The 17,501-nt window shown below is 38.2% G+C and overlaps 1 protein-coding gene across 4 annotated transcripts in view; it reads left to right on the top strand.

Moving 5' to 3' along the window:
- The window catches only part of sema6d (semaphorin 6D), a 100,665-nt gene that overhangs the window by 58,196 nt on the left and 24,968 nt on the right, over window positions 1-17,501 (top strand). Inside the window, exon 1 of one of the 4 annotated variants that reach the window (XM_069190500.1) lies at window positions 2,873-3,221. The exons of the other annotated variants lie outside the window; for them this stretch is intronic. The gene's annotated coding sequence lies outside the window, so the exon portion shown is untranslated. Of the gene's footprint in view, window positions 1-2,872; window positions 3,222-17,501 lie in introns of those variants that run through there. 4 annotated transcript variants of the gene reach the window in all.

The following is a 17,501-nucleotide window of genomic DNA, read 5'->3' as shown; positions in this document are numbered from 1 at the left end:
ACCCCAAGAGGGACATGCACACTCCTCACAGAAGGCCCCCCTTGTCAAAATCAAACTCAGGACCTAAGAGCTGTGAAACAGCAGTGCAAACCTCTGTCTGACTCCTACTTTAACATCTGGCTGTTAAAACTGCTGTTTTGTTTAAAAGGAAAGAAGGAAGTGTCACCCCTTCATGAAAAGTCTTGGTTTGCTCTGCTTGACTTTCAATGCTCTAAAGAAAATTATTAAAACATCAAAGAAAATGAAATGTGTGTGTGTGTAGCAAGTAGAAGAGGAGCCCACCGAGAAGCCAAACAATAGTGGGATTAGTTTGCTTTCGACATGGTATTGCAATCCAGCACTGAGTGACAGTGCACTAACCTGAAACCCTGTTCTAAATGGGGAAAACACTCTAAATAGCGCACTCTGTTAAACACGGTTTCAGAGTTTTGAAATAATGTATGCATACTGTATGTCACATGACTTAAACATCTCAGAAAGGTGAAACCCTGGAACAGAGGTATGCAATGTTAATATACAGTATGACGCAGATGTGTGGTACACAACTGCAACTTGCACTGGAAACAGGTGCTGTGCCACATTATATTTCCTAGACAGGGACTGAGCCTTTGCTTTTAGAATGCACTGTGTCTAGACAACTACGTGACCAGAGGTGGTTATGTTAGTATCCTCTCTGGACCGGTCCATGTAATGAATAATTAAAGAGAGAATTTGGCACCTTACATACCATGCAAAGGTTGAAACGTCCTTTCGATTACCTGCAAACTGCTCAGGCTTTGTAACCAAGCGCATGTCCTTGTTCTTTAAGCTGACTGCTCAAAGGACATCAGTCACATTATGCAGCCAATAGCTTCTTTATTCAAATGGTAGTATAAAGAACTGAATTATGTGCCTTCAATGAGTTGAGGCTTGTCACCCAGGGCAGATCGGAGCATGATAAAAATGTTGTCTTGAAGGATATGCCTCACAAATTAAAGCACATCCTGCCGATAACACTGCAGTTTTAAAAAAACATGAGGTAAAGGCCTATAGTAACCCTGCTGCAGAGCCGATTTCAAATCAGGATTTTTTTTCCAGCAAATCACCAACATTAACATTACAATAGCAACTGCATCACAATAGGAAGCCCTTTCAGATATGAAGCAGAAGACACCATAAAGATGAAAAATCCGTGTCTGGATCGTTTTCTCTTTTGGAATAAATTTACAGAAAAGAGTAACTTTTATGACACACAGAAAGCTTGAAATCCTGGCCTAAAATGTACAGGAAATACTTCAAAAATCAGAATGCTAACAGCTCTTTCCTGCTGTAGTCTCTTTATAAGATGAACATTAGGCAATACAGGGCTTTTAACAATGGATTTGTAAAGCAGCCAACAAAAGGTAATTGTGTCAGTCTCCTTTTTAGGAAGTGATAGACAGGATAAAATCTTCTTGGAGTTGTAGCCTGGATGGGGTCCAGTGACATTTTACCTTTCACACTTAAATCAAATCAAGAGACTACTAGTAAATGCAACAATGCAACCCGAGCTTCTGCCATTTATTTAAAAAACACTGTAAAGATGTTTGCAATGTAGATCATTAAATATGATAAAAATTTAAGTGGGATTTAGCCAAGAATTAGGATTTAAATTATTTTTTAGAGAACCTGTCTTAAACAGAAGTTCCGCTGGAGCATCATAAAATAGGATCATTTGGAGGAGTTTAAAAAGATTAATTGTGGCTAGGATTTGTACATTGTATTTCCTGTGTGTTGTTTGTGTATTTTCAGATAAACTGAAAATAATCCATTAAAAACAACTCTACATCCGAAAAGGACAAATGACTAAAAACCCAGCAACCACGAGTGTTTGTGTGGAAACTGGTCTTCCTCTCTTCCTCGTCAGGTCCCTCCTTCTTCCTCACAAAGTGCTGATTAATTCTTGCAGCTGGTCTTGAGTTTCAGGCATGAATCGCCTCAGTCAGTGGCATTCTAACCCATTCCAGAGACCAGAAGATGACCATCATCAAATAATAATTTAATTCCCAACTGCTAGTCTGGCCCAGGGTGGGGGGGGGGTGCCTCAGCTTTTCTTCTGAGGAAAAATTGCAAAGAAGAGAGATACTAAAGTAACAGATAAAAGAAAATTAACTGGACTCATTTCTGTTCCCATTTGAATAAGGAGGAGCTCAGTTTTTATACCAAATGTATTTCAAACATTTCCTTTCATGCGATGTCTGAAAAGAGGGAAAGAATACGATTTTCAAAAACAATAACAAAACCAGCCTTGTAGTTCTGCTTTAAAAACTCTTCCCAACTAATTTAGGACTATATATCCTCCAAAGCTTTAGGATATTTAGACATACTGACAAATTAATAATTAAATTCTAAGGTAGGGATTTGTGAAGGAAAATCAATGTTTTGTGACAGTACTACAGTGTTTTCTAATGATATCTCAAACAATCCTTATAAAGCAGTCAGGTGCTGTAGGTGCTTTGAGCTAAGAAACCATTTGTCTAAGTTAAAAGCCTGGACAACAGAACTATTTTGTCTTATTGAGCTTTGGCAGCCTTCTAACACCAGGCACTGTCTAGCCCTTTAAAAATGTTAGAGGGGCCTCCTCATCTCTTATTGCTCTGTTCAGAGCAGTGGGACAGATGAAAGACATCACTTTCTCTGTTGAAAAGTGCTGCAGCCTGTCAAGTACAGTTTAGGCAGAGACATATTAATTTGCGTTTTGTAAAACGTCAGACGTATGGATTAAAGGGGCGTTCAAACTGTCAGTGTGCAGGGAAACCTAAAATCAAGAAATCAAAGCAAGTCTGTAGTATAAAGGTATTGATTTTTGCACAATACAGATTAATTGATCAAAAGATATCTAGTTAACTGCTTGACAGATTACTATTTTTATTCTATTTTAAGGTCCAAACAGGATTACCAGCTTCCATATGACTTTAACTAGGGGGACAATCCTTTCTCATGTTTTCTTAACATTTTTTTTAATTACCTGGCATTGACAAATATTTGTCCATAACAGAAAAATAAACGAATAAAATAAGAGGCCATGGTCTTAGCTAAAACAAAGTGTTCCTATGGCAATCTGAAATAGGAGATTAAGTAGGTCTTGAAAAAATCAATTTCCTAAAAACAGCACATCCATCTGAGAGAAACTCACTGAACTAGCTTGTGAGATGAAAACCCTCATGCAACCAATGTGCTAAGCAAGGGAAAGGTAAAGCAAGGTAAGCTACTGTTCTTGTACTATTACAGTGGAATTGAACAGGAAATGTACATGCCCATAATCAAATTTCATCTTTATTCTCATCACCATGTTGTAAATCTGCCAGTGATGGTCATTTCCAAACTCCGTAGAGCTAACTGTACAGGAAGTGATTGTTTGTTTCCTTTCAGGGCATTTGTGTGCTTATTTTCAATGGGAAGATGAGAACTTGCATTTATTTCATGGGTTTTGTTTGGTAACGGGAGAGTAACAGCATTTTGGATCACTTCAAATTGGAAGCTCTGCATGGGAAACTGTGTCACATAACACAAGCCCTTTCTCAGTGCCTGCCTGTTTGGTTCTACAAGAGCTCCCCATTCACACATCGCTCTGCTGCTCAGATCTTTAGCAGCAGAAATCCGTGTTTTTGTCTTTCGCTAGAAAGTCGGATTAAGCCCTTTATTAGCCTGTAAGCTGTTCCCCTGTGAACAAGGATCACATGATGCTATGCTTTTATGCACCCTCATGGAACAGCACTGTATCTTCCACATGGGAGAGCAATCTTCCCTCCTTCCACACTGCTGTATTGTATAAGAGCTTTCTGTTAATCAATTCTAGTGTTGCTCTGGTTGTGTTAATAAATGTGCCTTTAGTGACAGAATTATTGTTTGGGGACAATCTCAGAATTGCATCACATTGTGTCATTTTGTGTCAGATCTAGAGTAAGAGCAGTGTGATGGGAAATCCATTGAACTAGCTAATGAGGCTTACAGTGCAACCTGATCTTGTCAAAGCTCAGAAGCTAAGCAAGGCCAGTCCTGGTCATCACTGGAATGGATGAATACCAAGGAAAATCAGGTTGTGCTGGTGCACCAGTGAGTGGTGCTCCTCCCTCTGGTCCAGAATTTTCTAAACCAACGCCCCAATTATGGTGACTGTCCCCTATGCTGTAAGAGGTGCCATCCTTTAAATGCAACAACAAGCCATGGTCCTGACTACTACAGATAGTACAAATAAGGGGAAAATCCTCAGATTGGGGTAACATATTTACTGGAGTACCACAGGGATCTCTATTATGACCAGTGTACTTCCCAATTTATATAAGTAATCTAGATCCTGAAATTGTTAGGAAACTACTGAATTTTGCATAAGAAGCTAAAATGGGAGAATCAGCAAACACTGTAGAATCTTTGAAGGAAAAAGATTTACACAACGCTTAGCAGATGACTCATTATGATGTCATGTCACAAGACATCATTTTGAATATTATGGGAATTTTGATCATCACATTGCAAAAAAAGAAATTGCTGTCCGAGAATCGGCCTATAGAAGAGTGACCAGATATATTCCAGGGCGTAAAGGAATGCACTACACTGACAGTCTAGATGAATGAAATTGGTTTAGTCTCAAACAGAGAAGAGTGCAAGGGGACCTGATTCAAGTATTCAAATCATAAAAGGCCACAGGTTGGCCAAGGAGTTTGTTTAGCTACTGGCAACCAAACAAGACTCCTTTTGTTTGAAACACTTCTTATGCTGTATTCTTATGAAGAGACACGTCTTGATTTGCATGAATTGGTTCAAGAGCATTTCACTTGAACACTTGTGACAGTATTTACAATATATATTGTTATGTAATGATCTCTCCAGTAAAAAACAAATATTCTGTTTCAATGCTTGGAGTACTGTATTGTCTATACCATGTCACATCCTGCTTTGTCTCCAACTCTGAAATATTAACACTCACTGCTGAACTCTTTTTCATAGATATCTATTGCAACAATAATTCTTCTGATTCAATTGATCATTTTGTTAACTGCTGATGATTAAAAATCTAAGTTCACTTTAATATCAACATTTCAGATTTTACATTTCTCAGAGAAATTAACTTTGGAAATTATTGGTGCCTTGTGAGAAATCATTCTTTTCTTTAGGTGCTATCATTGCAGTTAGACTATTTGTAGATGAAGAAAAACACTGTACTATTAAAATAGTACAGGATAGCAAATTGAAGAAGAATGTGATTTGTAGAATAATGGTCTGAGCTATCTATATGTGTATTACTCATAAGTATTTGCACTACCTGTTGTACACAGCTGTTGTCATTTTATCTAGTTCTGAAGCCAATCTTGGTGTTAATCACCATCTACTGTTATGGGCTGAATAGCGTATGTGTGATCAATAAGTATTTTCTGTCAGGAGACCCTTATTTACAGCTTGTTTGCACTACAAGGTCTTGGCTAGGAGAATGGATCTAGTACAGAGCAATCAGCACAAAGCATAGAAGCCTCTTGAAGGGCATCTACTCAAAAGAGACTGGAGTTGCTTTCACACTAGCAAAGAGCATAAAAAATATATTATGCTTTTCATTCACAAATACCAAAAATGACTAAGCGTATAACATGTGGTTCAGCAACAAACAAAAAAAACATTTAAGTGTTTTTGCAATTATTTATGCTTTGTTCTTTATGTAGCAGACAAAGAAACTTTGCTGCATGGAATTTTCCAAATTATACAGATTTTTGCTGGTTAGAAGTCAGACACTTATTTTTAGAATTCTGGGGAATCATGGTCATCTTTCCAAAACAGATTTTTTATGATTTTATCTATGATTACGGTAAAATCAAATTTGACAGTAAATGCAAATTTCTAAAGAAATTGTGTGTTCAGAAGGAACAATGCCAATGTCCTCAGTTTGTCTATGACTATATATTTATATTTTATATATACTTATACTCAGCATGTTTCCCAAAGTGCTGTACATGTAGGAGGTAGCCCAACTCATCAACCACTGAAGTGCAAAGCCCATCTGGGTGACAAAAGTGAGAAACCGTTGCACCATTGGAATGGAGGGGAATGCCTGGGCAGAACAGGACCGTATAAGAGTGGACTTTAACCAATATACTGGGGCTAACACACCTCAGCTTATGCTCAATGACCTTGTTGTCAACCTTTAACATCTCATCCGAAGGAAAGTACTTCCTACAGCACAGTGTCCCCTGTTGACGCATTGATGTGGACAGTGTGGTCCAGGGGGAAGAGCACCACCTACTGGTCAAGCAAAACTGCTTTGCAACTTGAAAACTCAAAAAATCTTTGAAAATCCTTATTCCTGAAGTCTGATAATGAAATGTAGACAGTTAATTACTAACATGAAGTGTCAGAATTTTTTATATTTCCCCCCAAAATCTGTTCACACATTTTTTTAATTAAATGTTTACAAGAAAAACAGTGTAAAATTACCTATATTGTTTCATTTACGAAAAATGCTGGTTAAGGGTGAAAAGGTAAAATAATACATTTTTAAATACAACACCTTCAAGCCTCTGTGATCTACCTGGCACAATAGTTTAGCAGATCAATTTACTTATATAAGACAAAAAGCTATTTTCAATTGGATAGTCCTATGATTTACTCAGTATTACAGGTGGGGTTATAAGTAATACATACTATTAGCAATGAAATGCTAAGATTCTCCTTGTTACAGCTCCAATATCAGTACAATCTATAGCATGTCTTTTACAGCTTGCTTTGCTTTTACAATTGCATTGTAATTACAGTACAGGCGGCGACCTCATCTCTGGTAATTACAGTTGTCACCATCGATCCCATTAGCCCAGATAACTAACTGCACCAAGTCAGGGTTTCCAAGCCTAATTCACACTGTCGCTCTTCGTTTTAGTTAGGTGTTGTATACTTGTCACACTGCACAAAGCAAAGGGGATAAAGACATCTTGCTATATATATGTAAACAAAAAGACATGCATACACGTACATACAGCGTGTCTGCCTCGAAACTGCATGTAGTGAAAGCCTGAAATGAATAGGAACCAAAGAAACAATACAGTAACAGTCAAGAGTCAGGACACAGAAGATAAAGTAAAAGATTATACTGCGATCATTTACAGCACAAATTCTGTTGGAATACTTGAGCACAGCTCACAAGGAAATAAGCACTTTCAATGAAATGCGAATTCCCAGCAATACAAAACAATTCAGAAAAAAAGTGAAAATCGTCATTCTTAAGTAGTGCAATTCTAGTGGTTAGTTAACATCAAGCCGGCAATGCCCCCCCACTACATTCTTACGCTGTTTATTTTTCTGAGCAAAAGCATACTGCACGTAATCACGTGTCCATTACAACGGCAATAACTGGCATTTCCATTTTCTACCCCAGCTGCTGTCCAACTATTTTTTGTACTTTGCACCCTAATGTTTTTTCCATTAACAAGACTTTCTCATGTAAACCAGAGCCCTGTTTCATGCTGTCGAGGACAGTCGTATTTATGGTCCCTACAGGTACCCAGAAGAATGATTCTGCTTTTATAATCACTGATATTTTTAGCTACAGTATGTGGATTCAACTCTTCACATTTGCCTATTTACAATAACACATACTGTATGCAATATATTTCACAATCCAGATTTGGCTGCAGTGTGTGTGTAGGGAGGCTGAGGGGGGAGGCATTCTGAGCAGAATTCTGTATATATTGTTTTGTTCGTCTTCTGCAAATGAGTGCATTTGACTGTTTATTCCCCTGGGAGCCTGCTAACTAAGACTTGAGTCCTTTTTTTATTAACGTCATTTGGAACTTGCACACTGCTTTCATGTCAACGTTTCTTTCATCACTCTAGCATGTGCCTGTTTGCTGGTCCATCACCATGAGGGCCGCTGGAACTCAGATGTCCTTACTGACTTTTCTTAAGAGGCTGGATAAATAGGCGCACAGCAGGTTGTGGCCACAAACCCAAAGGTTACATAAAGAAAGCCAACACAAAAAGCACACACACTAAAAATATAAACTCCATTGAACCTGTCCCTCCCTCTATAAAATATTTAAAGTATGAAAAGATGTGAAATGTCAGAAATCTTAGCCGCTGTCTAAAAATCATCCAAGAAAACTGTCTGAGATAGACTTTCATATCATTTTTAATAATCCAAGACCTCAACTCCACAGTTTGGGGTTTTTATGTAACTGTAAATGTCTGACATCTGCATTTTTCGTTATGCTAGTTTGAAATGTGCTATTGTATAGATAGCAGTTGCATTTTAAGCACAACAATGTATGAATTTTGTCCACATTCCCCTGTGAAAAAGGTCAGTGCAGACCTTTTTTTTTTTGTCTCCCAGTTCTGTTTATGTGAATGAATATCTTCCACCACACTCACTAGAACTGGCTAGTACTGGTTTTCTGGGGAGGGGTGAGGTCCTCTGATTCGCCCCTTGTCGGTATGAGCGTTACTGTTTTGAAACTGATATAATTCCATACCCTCTGCCCCTTCACTATAGCAATACTATACTGTACTGTTGGAACTGCATATTTATTTCTCACTCTGGCTGGCTGCACAGCAGGGAGTACAACCCCTACAACCCCAATTAAAATAAAGCCAGTACAAGCAAGTCATCTACTTATTAGCAGCATTGTACACCAAACGGAGCCCCAGCTCCACAGCTGTTCAGCACTGGCTCCTGACAGATTGGCCAGGCATGCCTGCCTTGAGGTATGGTCCCAGCCTCTCACAGAGCTGACGGATCCTCCATCCTCTAACCACGCTGTCCTGCCAGGACTCCTCTGTATCTTCTTCTTTAGAAACTGGCAAGACTTCTTTTGTTAAAGTTGGAGAGCTAAAGCATATATTTTAACGGCTTTGATCTACTGCTTCAGGAAAAATGCCAAGAAGAAAGACATGCATTATGTAAAGCGCACATTAATTTATTGTGCTCCACACACTCAAAAGATGTTGTGCAGTATCAGTCTGGAAAATCAGTTACAGGTTGATGCCATATGAAGACCTCTGTGTTAGAGTTAGAAAAACTGATTAATGAGCAGTTAACAGCACTGACTGAATGCTTGAGAGTTTGCCTTAACATTTGGCCTGTACAGGCAGATCTCTGTTTCCACGGCAGATGTGTTCCTGAAAGATGCTGCCTAAATTGAGATGTGACAGTATCATTTTAGAATTTGTTCTTAAGCTTTTGTTAATAAAGTAAAATACAGAAAACAATATCTGTCAGAACGATATGTTGTCACCAAAATATCCATCACCGAGGACTGTGAGTGAATTCCATAAATGTACATTTTCAACTTATAGAAAAGAGTTGCTATTTGACATAACCCATATGATAAGAAAATAAGAAAGGTCAAATGACAGGATCTTTTGACAAAAGGCATTAGACAAACAAATGAATTTAATCTAAGAGTAATTTGTTTAATCTGATGGAGCATTTCAATTAATTTCCTAAAGTGAATAATGTGTCCAGGGGCACAGAGTCTAGCCACAGGTGGCTGAGCCTTTCAGCAGAGTTTTGGACAGTAACCAGGGATTCTTGTTTTAATCCTCAGTTTGGTACATGTGTTTCTTGCTAATAGTAATACATTCAGATGTATGCAGATGGCATGGCACCATACCAGCCCTTGAATGCTTATTGGCAAACATCTCAAGTTCAACCAGCTACAGAAACACAGGATAGCTGTATGGTAATCTAGTGGTATAAATACAGTAGTGCAGTTCAGGATAAATCAAGAGGTCTTCAACCCCTGCAGGTCAGTCTAAAAAATAGAAAAGACAATTCATTTAAAACTCATAAATATCATGAATCGGTCTGCATTCTGAATGCTTTCTTTACCAGTGGTACTGCTCGGAATTTGATTAATACAACAGTTAGGGCAAAAGGTATTGTAAAGCAACTCTGTCTTGCCTGCGTCTAGTGTTTGAATGGCACACATTTGTGCAGCATCTCCACCTACCTCAAAACTGAGACAGAGAGCAGATTATTAATATTTTCTGTGAGGGGCCTGTTTAATGCCTGACACAAACACTCAGGATTGACTCAGGCTTCCCTGCCTATAATTGCTGTCCATGAACAGAAAGTGCTGCATTCAGCTTTTTTTAAACAGGCGGAGCCAGGCTTGTAGTTTAATATCTTCTGCTCTCCCCTAAGAAATCTTTCTTGGCTTCTTTCACAGGGAGACTATCGAAAGATCAACATCTGGTTTTCAGACTTTCTAAGTACTGTGTATTGGAGCTGGGATTTTAGAAAATCACAGGTGATCAAGCTTACAGCAACAGGGTTAAGGGGGAAAAAAGCATTTGCTTATTCACCAAAACGGTCATGAATCAGTCTTTGTCTTCAGAAGACTGACATTTGGCAAAATGAATAATGTTTATTAGTACAAAGAATTGTGGTTTGATGTTTGAAAATATACATTTTTTACAGTGCATATGGTCCTGAAAACTATAATTTCCAAAACCTCTAAATTTGAGAGCAGTGAGCCATTGTGTTGTCTCCTCCTAGAATTAATTTGGGAAATCATACAAAGCTTCATTGGACAAACCTCCTGTTAACTGAGGAAAATGTTATTTGCAGCTCCTTGGGTTGCACAAGTGGCTTTAGTACTAGAAGTCTGTTTTTAGTTGCTCATTCTCTCATATGGGTTACTAAATGTTTAAAGAGATACAGTCACACACAAATACTCCATGAATACAAGGCATCTTCATTTCTGCTTTTCCTTTTCCAGAGAATGATTGGCCCCATGTGGCTTTCTGTATTCTGCATATTAACTAAAACCTTTCCAGCACATGCTCAGCTCTCCCCCCAGGAGAGACTTTAGGTGGAGCACCCAGCCCATTAATCGTGTCTCGTGCAAGCCTTTTAATATCGCACTGGAACACTTGACGTTTACAGCTGCGTGCAAAAAAAAAAAGCGTTTGCATGAGAAGGATTAATTTCAGCCCTTCCTACATGTGTGTTTAAATCTGAAGCCCAATTACGTGGAGTCATTACAAGGGCACGAAACCACTGTGCTGAATCTGCCTTCTGCGCAAACGCTAGAAACCAGATGGCCCCAAGAGTGCAAGACCCTTTTGTATTTCTTTTTGACCTTTCAGAACGACATATTTTAAGACACTCTCCTAAAATCTGTGGTGAACAAAACAAATTGCGCCAGTTGCACAGCACAGCAGATTCCCATACAGAATAAGTGTACCATCTGCATAGGGCATTTCATAGCATCTGTGGTGAGGGCAGCTTCTATACAGCTTGAGTAAACAGTCCGTAAAGATGGGCTATCACTCTTTTTTACATGTAAATGAAAGTCATTTTGTGAGGGTTTAAAAAACTCTCAGGGGGGCTTGCTGTGGCCATCTGAATTCTGCTAAAGTACACAATAATTCTATTCTGCGAAAGCAACTAGCCTTAGATAAAGAGCTCAGTAAGGGATGTCAGGATGTCAACACATATTAAATCAGGAAACACTGAGGACTCAGAGAACCGTAAGGTGGGGAGTCCTACGTTGTCTCTCCTCAATGAGCACATCTTCCCAGAGGAACCTACATAATTTGATATGTGGTCAAAGGCAGATCTTGTAAATCTACGTCAAGAAATGTGTAAAGCAAACTTGTAAACATTTTTGTGGTACCATTCCTAAAACTGCAAATACAAACATACGCAGAATTCTTGTCAGATGCACAAACAGCTACAGCAACTTAACGAATAGTCAGAAATGTATTTGTTAGGAATAACTGTCTCCCTTCCTAATTAACTTAAGAAATAGAAGAATATTGGAATAAATGTATTTTCCCAGTTTATAAACACAATACTCTGTATTATAAAAAAAATATTAGTTGATGTTAATATATTACTTGATTTCACTCTCTTCTTTTAACAAAGGTCTTTAAAGAGCACAGCGTTTAATTTGTTTTTCTGGAATAGTCCGATAATCTGTATAGGAGATCCCGCTCATGCTGCACTTGTATAAAAAACAACCACTCTGAAAGGTACCCTAACCTCTTGAACTGCGTAATTATTGTGCGGCCTGCCCGCAGGCAGACAGGTACAGTAGCAGGAGGCCAATTCTCTATTGAGAACAGAGAATAAAAGAGCGACTGTGTTTCATCTTTGAAAGCAATCAGCTTCAAATTAAACCAGCAACCAACAATAAACTGCCCTGAGAAAAAGTCTCCAGCTTACAAACTGCAAGCTGCTGGGACATAGCCAAATATCATCGAATGACCACACTTCAGACTTCAGACACCTCACACACCTCAGGCGTGGCCCACACAGGTGTCTACTCTGAATCACCAGGTCTGAATGCTTAACTTATTCCTCCCTCTTTGCCTTTCAGGTCATGCTATTTAAACAGCTTTTAAAAATCCCTTTTTTATTTCCCTGAACAAAGGCTAAAACCATATTGTCCAGCTGTAGCCGCAAATAATCACGCAGAATGGTTCTTAATTGGACAGTATCTTGTAACCATATCAAATTCATCTTGTGACTAAAAACAGCAGTTTTGTCTAGCCTCCCCTTCTGTTTCAACCACAAGTGGATCTCTACAACTGAGACATTTAGGATGAATCTTAGACAATCATTACCAAACTCAGTCTACATCAAGAACTCTCTTTGTAGTCTGGGAGCTCTGATGTATCTGTCACTGCAGGTTCTTCAAAAAAGTGCAAAATGTCTGGAAGTGGCATATCATTCATTCTTTAAACCATTTTTATTCTAAAGGAATGATTGGGAACTTTTTTGTTGTTGTTGTTTAAAATTGTTATTATTGATGTAATCACATTTTGTGCTAGCTGGGGTCCTGGGTTCAATTTCAGACCTGGGGTGCTATCTGTATGTTCTCCCTATGTTTTCATTGGCTTTCTGGGTACTCCAGTTTCCTCTCATATTGCTAAGTTAATTGGCTTCTGGGAAAACTTATCCTAGTGTGAATGAATGTCTGTGTCTACCCTGCGATGGACTGGCATCCTTGTCCAAGGTGTATCTTGCCTTGCACCTTATGCATCCCAGGATAGTCTCCGGCCTGCTATAATAGATAAAGAAGTTAGAAAATGGATGGATGGTCACATTTTGTAAATGTCTTTCTGAGTGAATATCCTTATTGTGTTATTGTGTTAAAAACAGAATAAAACAAATCAAGCACACTCTAAAACTTAACAAATTTCTGTTAGCAAAATAGCCTGTTAAAAAAATCACAAAAAGCTATAACCAAAAAAATGCACACTATTGGCACAACTTCATATATGAATGCCCTGTATGGTTTATGATCAATTAGAACCTATTTCAGCTAAAGGCTGAAATAGCTGCTGTGATTTAAGTAGCAGATGTGGAAATGTTGCTGTCACTGTGCTGAGACAGCTTCATCTTTTTCCACCCCCCAAAATCAAATACACTTCTTGACTGAATTCTAAAATAAGCCACACTTTCACAAAGGAGGCTGTGCTTTGCTTGAGGCAGTCCACAATGGGACTTGTCAATCTGAGGTCATTATGAAAAAGCCAGGATAATAACACATACAGCAAAAATATGCAGATACATTCAATAAGTGCCGAGAAGTTTCCTTCTAAGCAGGCTAACATGGCTTCAGAGCTGAATATATATGTACATGAAAAAGTCAATTTTGTTCCGTTTTATGTAACAGGAGCCATTCAGTAACATATAAAATTAGTAGTAAAAAAAAACATGTCAATGTTTTAAGACAACTGAAGAATTTATCAACCTGTGTACTGTACATTTGTATTTGAAAAGTTGATCAAATCTGAAGTTAGAATAGAAAAGGATCAGGGAGAAAATAGAAGATAATAATCTTTGCAAAAACTCTCATTAAAAAATGAATAAACAGTGGTCCATTTACATGCACAAAAGAAGTTTTATTTGATTAAGTACTTTTTTTCCCTGCAATTTATCCCTCCAGTTTTCCCAGTTTAGTTTGTTCTGATGTGCTCACTCTTCAAAAGGTTTTATTGTATTTACAATACAACCCCTTAAGCCACATACAGCTCTTTTGTTTTGGTATCTTGGCAAAGCCAGGGAGCAAGAAATGTTCTGAAGATGTAAATAATTTTATATAATATTTGACAGAAGATCTGCGTGTGTAAGGAGCAGTGGTGGAAGTGGAAATACTTTGGATTGCATGAGCTAGCAAAGAACTGAAATTTTTCTTAAGAAAGCGAATGACAAAACCTTTAAATGATGGAATTCAAGGGTCAGACAAAGGCAGCTGAGGACTGAGGGCTGCAGTCACTTCTGCCTTATCAGCATGCAACAATTAGAAATGGAATTGAAGTACATGGAGCCATGAATCCTGTCCTAACCTCTCCTAAATGACTCCACTTAGTCTGGGAGAAGGCACAGCAGTACAATAGGAGATAAAGTTAACACCCTAAAGCCTATGAATGAACAATCTACTCACATTTTCTCTTCTATTACCAACTCAATTATTCACAGTTTTTTAAAACAGCAAAGCAAAATAGTGTAAACTGCTTTAAATTCTAATTGAAGTAGCTGCCTAATCTGGAATGTTAAACCAAAGAGAAGAGAAAAAAGCAGCATGTCTGAGGATTTAGTTAATATGCAAGATGAAACTTGCCCATACCCTGAGGAAACAGAAAAACGACACCACTAGAGTGCTTCACTTCTTGTTTATTTTAAAAGCAAACTGCAAGATAAGGTGTTCATGTCCTCTCTTCGGAAGATAAGTGATTTATATAAACTCCAGGGAATTAAAATAGCAACAAATTAGTGATGGATTCAACAGCGTTTGTAGTATTTTTGATGTCTCTCAGTATGTCATACAATGGAACAAAAAAACACTATCAATGGTGCTTAATATGCAGATTCTAAGGAAAAATAATTTCACTTTTATTTAAACTGAATCCTAGCACACTGTACTGCTTCACAAGACATACTGATCAAGCTATCAAAAATGATCCACATGTACTGCTACCTGGATAAGCTCTCAAGGAATTTGAGGGGAAAACAGTTTGGATGCATGCATTATCCCTGTTGCCGCTCCATTATCAAATCAATATGGCATCACTTAGCATGTGAGTGTGCAGAACAATGTGCCCCCTGAATGTAAACTGTTCTTGTGGTTATTGAGAATTATCCCGCAGGTCAGAGCCTGTTACTTTTGTTTGACTTTCAAAAGCTGTATGGGCTCAAGCTGTTTTGTTTAGGGTTTTTTATGTATTTTTTTCCTCTCTCTCCCTTTCTCTCTCTGTTGAATGCTTAAAGTTTGAATGTTGATTGTAATTTGATTCACCATGCAGCAGCTAACTAGCGAGGGAAAAATAATTTAACTATATTTGCCATTATTTTCTAGCTTGAGTCAACTGAAATACGTGCATGTCATTTTCACATCATTTACACGCTCTTAGTTAAAAAAAATGTCTGTATCTGTAAACATACATATAATACACATTTGTTCTATAAGCCTGGGAAGAAAATATCTTCATATAATTTCATGTAAATGGGGGCAGCAGTGGTGAGGTTTCTAGACACATATCTTGAAGGATGAGCATTCAGATCCCAGGTAAGACACTACTTTGACAGAGCTACTTTGCCCATATTGCTCCAGTAAAATAATGTGTATGGTAACTGCTCCAGAAAGAAGCAACAGCCAAATAAAGAAAGAAGAAATCCCAAGAAAATGCATAATGTATCACCATTTGCTACCTGGTTTTCAAATATATTTCCATTTGTTACTTCAGAGGTGGCAGAAAATAGCTAGGAATTTAGCATGCTGTAATGTATAGATACATTAGTAATAAGGTCATATTGCAAGACATAAGAATATACATTGCAGTATGTGCTGCCTGTGTTGAGGCCCCACTGTGGCCTTATCGTGCAGTACCATGCCATTGGTTAACCTAATTTAAAGATATAAATACTGAGACAGATTACTGTCTCTATTATTTATTTTTTAATCTCAAGCAATGATAATTCCTTTACTGGTGGTATTACAAACAACAATAATTCTATCCACATTTCAACTCCCTGCTTCTTAACAGCACTAACATTTAGTGCTCTCTGTGTTAAGCAAAAAATTCACAGCTGGTAGTGAATTTACATTGGCCCCGTAAGAATGTGCATACTGTATGTTCAATTTCTCTGTGATGCACTCTGATGGTGTCCGAACTGCATTTGTAGTGTTTCAGCATTAGCAGCAGGCTTGAAAATGAAATGGAACAAGTAATAGGTTTATTCCATGCTTTTAAAAAAGAAGAGAGAAAACACAACGTTTCGGCCGTGGAGCCTTCTTCAGGTGTGTGAAAATGAAATGCTGACATTTGACACTCATTCAAAATCAAACAACTGTCTTTGAATCACTACAAATGATTTATCGGCATATTACGAACTTATTTTAAAACAATCAGGGCTAGTTTTAGCATGTAGCAACTAGTCAAAGAGCTTTACACTGGCAGTGGAGGAAAGCATAAATATATTTTTAACCCAGCCACCGACCTCCTAGATTTCCCTGTTGGTTTTTGTTAATTAGGAATCTCAAAATACAATTCCTGCTCCAGCATGTCTAACTGTATGACCTGTTGAGACTGGCTTACAGTCTCCAGCTGCTCTTGGCTTCACTAATATCCATATTAACAAAGGAAAGGAAAGCAACTCATATACACAGAATTTACAATAGTACTACTGTAATTGCTATCCTATAATGAGCAAAAAGCATTGAATATTATAAAGTAAATGGATAACGGCATCAGAAAAAAAACAAGCAGAACTGAGAGATTTTGGAGGTTTTCATCTCCAACCGTTTTGTTAAGAAAACACTGAGAGCAGGAACCCCTGCACATTGATCCATGCTAACCATCGTACTGACTGTCTTGCTGATGTTTACACTCTCAGTGTTAGACTGTCCTTACCAGTCTGAGCTTGAGAACTATCATCATTCCAGCTTGTTTTCTCTTTCTTTATTCGAGAGCAATCTGTAAATGTTAATCACATGTGGGCAGTGTGAGAGAGATATTAAATAAGGGCATACAATTGTTTGCCAAATCTGAAGCAAAAATAGCATGCTCCGAGGGTGTTTTTTTTAAGAACAAAAAATGCAAATTATTAGCTCTAACAAGCCTGAGCTTCTGGGACCCACAAATGGCTTATCTGAGACACATCTCTTTGCAGTATGTAGAAGCAGTTCTAGATCTCTGACATGTCAGCTCTGGCTCCAGGCTGTATGCACAGATGATGAGAGGCCACTGTGGTGGTAGTTCTGAGGTTCAGATTTTAGGCTATGGTGCCCTCTGTGTGGAGTTTGCATGGTCTCTCCTTCATGTTCCCATTTTCCCTCCTTGCACTCCGAGTTCCTACTTCCTCCCAAAGAGATGCAGGTTAGATTTGATTGGCTATGCTAAATTATCTCCCTCTGGGTTTGGCCCTGTTGACCAAACCTGGTTTAAAATGCTGTTTCCCTGTCACATGTGGCACACATGATCACTAGAGAATGAGAGTCCTTACTAGTGGCATAAACTAGCTAAATGCCGCTGGGCCAGAGAGAGATGGG

This window comes from Lepisosteus oculatus, chromosome 5 (genome assembly GCF_040954835.1).
Source record: "Lepisosteus oculatus isolate fLepOcu1 chromosome 5, fLepOcu1.hap2, whole genome shotgun sequence".
Classification (NCBI taxonomy): domain Eukaryota; kingdom Metazoa; phylum Chordata; class Actinopteri; order Semionotiformes; family Lepisosteidae; genus Lepisosteus; species Lepisosteus oculatus.
The sequence above is the reverse complement of the archived record's forward strand: the minus strand, read 5'-3'. Positions and strand labels throughout refer to the sequence as shown.